This window comes from Eupeodes corollae, chromosome 1 (assembly GCF_945859685.1).
Source record: "Eupeodes corollae chromosome 1, idEupCoro1.1, whole genome shotgun sequence".
NCBI classification, from domain to species: Eukaryota; Metazoa; Arthropoda; class Insecta; order Diptera; family Syrphidae; genus Eupeodes; species Eupeodes corollae.
This window is the reverse complement of record NC_079147.1, coordinates 194,098,372-194,104,371: the sequence shown is the minus strand read 5'-3', so window position 1 is coordinate 194,104,371 and position 6,000 is coordinate 194,098,372. Positions and strand designations below refer to the sequence as shown.

Sequence of the window (6,000 nt, the reverse complement as noted above, 5' to 3'; positions counted from 1 at the left end):
TGAGCTATAGACGACGAAAAAACGTCGCGAACGTACGGACGTACGAACGTACGTACACACCCACGCACAGACATCTTTCTAAAAATCTTTTATTTCGACTCTAGGGACCTTGAAACGTCGAGATATGTCAAAATTTTCAACTTGACAAATCGGACCCATTACAATAACTTCCTATGGAAAGTTAATAAAACCTATAAATTATCATGAAAACTCTTGAAAAAAATGAAGATAAGAAGATTCAAATTTTACTTCTCATTTTGTTTTCCAAGCTTGAAATCCATCTTTGAGTTCTTTTCCTGTCGTTGTTGTAACGTTTCTTATAATTACTTGTAAAAATAAGTAAAAACTTGGTTTTGTTTTGTGTAAGCTAAATACAAAAAGTTTTTTAACAATATGGAAATAGACATAATCTGTAACTTATTTTTTAGTATGCAAAACGTTAGTTTTAACAAACAAAGCACCATCTGTCGCACGCGAAGCTCTACACATAGTTTGACCATAATCTACGAACAAAGCCCTTTCATTTAGTTCTTATTTCAATCAGCTTCAATTTATAAATTAGAAAACATAAAAAACATTAAAAAGGAATTATTCCACATATTTTCTTAACATATCCACTTTAAAATTGCCCATTTTATAATGTTGAAATAAGGTCTGGTCTAAATGTTGTTAAATTTCTTAGGATTTTGTTTTAAAGTATTCTAATTCTAAAAAATGATCAATTGTATTAACATCCAAACATAAAACCGCACGACTGGGGATCTATTTTTTGGGATTTCGTTACTGTACTGTCCCAATCCCAAAAAACACTGATAAACTCTTCAGTTAAGACTTGACAGTTGTTTCTTTGATTATTTTTCTAATTTTGAACAGAACATTTTACTGAAGAAAAAATTTTATTTTAAATGATTTTAACCTTTTTTATTTAATAATTAAAAAAGCGAAATTTTGTTGTGTTGTCAATTTAGTGTTTTTTAATTCGACTTACTGCTAATTATAATGCTTACAATAATTAGCAAAACACTTCTTAATGTAGACTTTAGTTTAAGAAAAATCCACCATAGTGGTAACCATTATTCTACTTTACTTACATTATCTTCAGATTGCATACTATACTCCTATCCAGCTCCAGCAAAAAACCACTCCATTCCAATTCGATCCACATTTATTAACTCACTCAATTGTGCCAAAATGAACATGGGTATTTTATTTACATTGTACTATTTTGTTTTTGTTTTATTTGCAATGATCTTATTTTCCCTTTTTGTTTTCTATTCTTTTGCCAATTATTCATTTTCTTCTTATTTTACTCTCATAAAACCATCCCGATCATACGTTCCACAATCATTTCATCTCGAAGTGTTCTTGAGTTCGTTTCGATCTTCTTCTGATAAAGTTGTTTCGTTGTGATATTCATAAATAATTTTGCATAAATCAATAAAGAAAAATCTATGATAAATTCAATTGTTTAATACTCGTAAAGTGACCGTTAAATTTCAAATAATATTTGAAACGTGATAAATTGTGATTTCGTGTTTGAGTGCATTTATTGGATAACGGCAAACATTACCAAAAATATTAATCAAAAGGTGAATAGTTGTTATTAAATTATAATTTATTTTATTATTTAGTAAAGTTTTGTTAAGAATTTATTGTTTCTAGGGAAAGGCGTAAATCCCTTTATTCAATGAAAATAAAATTAAGTGACGAAGTGAAGTATAAAAATGAAAACAATTGAAAAGAACAAAGAATATTTTGTTGCCTTCTGCTTCTATGTGCAACCTTTAGTATTACGCAGTTCACTTTGGTGGTGAAGATGGTTTTCTTTTTATTGTGTTCTTCTTTGTACTTTTTTACCTTCTTGAACTGTACTTATAAAGCTAGAAAGTGGAAAGGGGTAACGAATAATTGAATAATTTATTTTGAAGGGAGTTATGTTATTGGAGATATCTTGTTGTATGTGATTTCCATTGCTTTTTTTTAAATCTTGTTTATTTGTCGCTAAAATTAATAATGATACATTTTTTCTCGGTTATTGTTCGATTAGTAAAAAGCTTTAAAAAGTTTATTATAAACCTTCATAAAATAAACTGATCTCCTATCTTTAAATTAAATGATTTCATATTCAAATAATACTAAAGAGCATTGTGTAATCAAAGTAATTCAAATTAGTACAACTTTAGTTACAATTTAGAACATTTTCCTTTTCATTAACTTGTAATTAAAGCTGTGCCGAAAATAGTAGGAACAAAACCTAGTTTTTGGCAATTATGTTTCTAGCACTTGTGTGTGACAACAAATTGTATCCATTTATTTTGGGTGGCAAATAGGTATTTTGTTAATGTTCTCCTTATGTATGATTTATAATCGCCATAGGTGTATTGCTGCAAAAAAATTTTTAGTTCTGTTTTGTTTGTTTAAAGATGACATTTGCTATTTATGTATTTAAAAAATTATAAAATCCTAATTTTATTTAAGTAAATTAGGCAACTGATATTTTTCTGAGTAGGATTAAGGGCCCTGCCAATTATAAAAAAAAAGCTCATTGAAATATTTAACAAGGCTTTAAATATTCCCCCATACCAATAATCATTGAAATAGTCTGGATAAGGGCCCGTTTGAATATTAGTGAACTCTTTGCACTATCATTTTGACAGTTACAGTCAGGTCAAAGTAGTTAACATTATTTGTTATTCTTGATTGTTGGTGATAAGTTTTTTTTAAAAAATTAAGTGAACAAATATTTATTTTAATATTCAATTATGTTTTTGTAAATACTTCCATTTTTATTTAGACATATTTTTCCTCCTTGCATCGCGCACACCTTCCAAAGATGTTTATGTCTTCCAAGGGCGGATCCAGGGGGGGGGGGGTGGAAGTGGGTTCAGACATTTAGATAAGTTTTTACTCACCGCTTCAAAATATTCTTTAATGTTTTGTGAAGGAGGCAAACAAAATTTTAATAACATAATGTGGATCTTATTCTTACATTTACAGATTTCAATTGCTAAAGTGGAAACTTTAGTTTTCAAATTATTTTAGAACACTATTATCCAGCGAGCTTTGGTCTAATTTTTTTATTCGGATGACTGCCTACATATGAAAGCATTCCAAGATTCCAACAGTTTTTTTAAATATGTCATATTAAAACACATTAGTTTCACGCAAGAAATTGTTTTGAAACATAACTTTTTTTCAAAAAATAAAATATACTTTTCTTGTTTCCATTTCTATTAAAATAAAGATGATCTGATATAAGGAACTGTCGGCCTTTTTTTGACATAGCTTTTCGATCTCAATTTTCGGGAGTCTATTATTACTATTGCTATTAGTCTGCTTACTCGTATTTTTACCTTAAAGGAGTCAACAAAACTTAAAAATTGTAGAGAGAAAAATGCTTGGTTCTTGAATTTGAGGATAAAGGTCCATTTAAGTACATAATTTCTCTAAGAAATTAAATTCAAACAAATTAAGGCAAACAGATAGGTAGGGAAGAAACGTTTGTGTGGCACACACAAATTACTCGTTTTAGAATCTCTTTTCACTTCAATTCTCAAGACATTCAAGCTTTTATATCAATAGATATGAAACGTTTATTATGTTTTTTACTTAGCCATTAGTTTAACAAAAGTGTCACTTTTGCTGTTGAAATTCGTGTTTATTTAATTTTATTAGATATTTTAAGATGGCTGTAAATTACAAAGCCTTCATTCGTCTTTCACTTGAATATAAATCGCCTATTTGGGCAGGTGCCCCTAAAACAAGTTTAAGTATTTTAGACAGGATCCAAAAAGAGCTTTAAAAATGAAAGGCGATAGAACTATGACTGAAACAATTACGTCACTTGAATACCGGCGCAATGCTTCATGCCTTTTGTTGTTCTAGCGATATTTTTATAAACAGTGTACTGTCGAATTAGCCAGTTGCATTCCCCCCTCAAACAATTCAGCCGTACCCGTAATACTCGTACTTCTAGGAATGCACATCACACATCAACTTGAGCTCAATTTCGGACGTACTGTCAAGTGTCAAAATCAAATGGGGTGGCGCAACAGTCCGTTGTGAACCAGGGCCTAGTGACTTACAACTCTCAACCATTCCTGTGTGCGAGTAATGTTGTCAGGAATGGAGGGGACCTACAATTTTATGCCGAATCCGAACGGCTAGTTTGAGAAAGCACTTTTTCATGACAAGAATTACTCTTGAAGGATTTGTCAATTCCTCGCAAGAGGCAGTACCCGCGAAAATTAATTTTTTTTTTAAATTAAGGTGGCACAGGCAGGGATTGAACCCAAGACCCTTTGCATGACAGTCCAACGCACTAACCATCATGCCACGGGTACTACTGTCAAGTGTAGAGATTCTTTTTTAACCGCACATCGAGAATGTGGAATGCTTTACCCAGCTCTGTTTTTCTTTATCATTTTGATATTCAAAACTTTAAGACAATGTGCATCGGTATATCCTCTTAAATCCTTCTCTGTGTTTAAACTTTGAACGGCTCCCTAAAATTACGCCAAAAACTGTTTTGGAAAAAAAGCCCAAACAATTTTGGCGTAAAAAAATAGGAAAAAGCGCCCAAAAACAAAAAGGAAAATACGCCAAAAAGTGTGGAAATTACGCCTAACTTTTGGAAAAAGAGCCAAAATACTAAAATGGAAAAAACTCCAAAAAAAGAACTTTTTGTTGTAATTTCCAAATTAGTTTTGGAAATTAAGCCTTTAAAGAATGAACAGAGCTTTTTCTGGATTAATTTCCAAAATTAATTTGGAAATAAAGCCCAAAAAGTAACAAGGAGCGGCATGGCGCTGCCGTGCGAACGCGAAATATGCTCTTTAAAATTCGTGAAAAACATGTAAAATACTGTTATTTGCCGTTATATATTTCTGTACCTAACCTACCATATGAATGCATTCGACAAACATGTACTTTTGTGTTTTTAGTTTGGAAGAACGAACGGTTAATTTTCTGGCTTTTTTTCCTTATTCGATTAGGAAAAAAAGCCAAAAAGTTTGTTTTGTAGCGTTTTTTCCTTTAAGATTTGGGAAAAAACTAAAAAGTTTATTTTTGGGCGTTTTTTCCTTTTTTCTTTGGAAAAAAAGTCCAAAAGCAAATTTCTTGCGTTTTTTCCAAACAAAAATTGTTTGGCCTTTTTTCATTATTCTAAAAGGAAAAAACGCAAAGAAATTTTCGGAAAAAATAGCCAAAAAATCCGGAACTAACACCAAACTCTTTGGGTTCTTTTTCCTAGGAAAAACAGCCAAAAAATTGTATGGAGAATTTTTGGCGTTTTTTCGATTTTATTTTTTTGGCGTAATTTCCTATGGCGTAATTTCAGGGAGCCCTTTGAACATGTAAAGGGTATTAATTACCCCTTTAGTGCCAGTTTATTAAAAAAAAAATGTACGACTAGGGCGCTACGCTAATGCCTTCCAAAAAGTCTGTTTAAAAATATTTCCTATATTTTAAATCATTTTAAATTTTTTTCTTAAAAATATTTTTTGTAAGCATTAAATAAAGTTCGTATACAAATAAATTTTACATTTAAATTTCGTTACCGAGTTTTGTAAACAAAATTAATATTTTTTTAAAAATAAAAAAACTGAAATTTTTGATTATCAAGAATCATCATCGATTTTATCATCGACAAGAGCTTGTACAGAAAAAAAAGATTATTGAAATCAGTCCATTAGTTCTTCAGAAACCTTACAATAATTTAGGTTTTATGGGCGATACCCTTCTGGAGATACACCAAAATATGTTTTTCTTGTAGAAAGGAGTTCAAATTAAGACCACAAAATTTAGAGAAATTCACGGCCTCCTACGACCACCCCCCCCCTGCATCCGCCATTGATGCCTTTAATAATTAAATCGTCCGAATCCATTTCAAAACTTAATTCTGTTAAAATAAATAGGTTTTTGTGTTTTATTTATTTGTAGAAATTACTTGAGAAATCTTGGAAATAGTAACTGGCCAAATGAAGGCTAATTGGCAAAAGA

At 30.7% G+C, this 6,000-nt stretch overlaps 1 protein-coding gene across 1 annotated transcript in view; it reads left to right on the top strand.

Annotated features, from left to right (window-relative positions):
• The first annotated feature begins 1,360 nt into the window (after positions 1–1,360).
• LOC129953971 (stathmin) overlaps positions 1,361–6,000 on the top strand; it is a 408,077-nt gene continuing 403,437 nt past the window's right edge. Inside the window, exon 1 of the mRNA XM_056067542.1 lies at positions 1,361–1,589. The gene's annotated coding sequence lies outside the window, so the exon portion shown is untranslated. The remainder of the gene's footprint in view (positions 1,590–6,000) is intronic.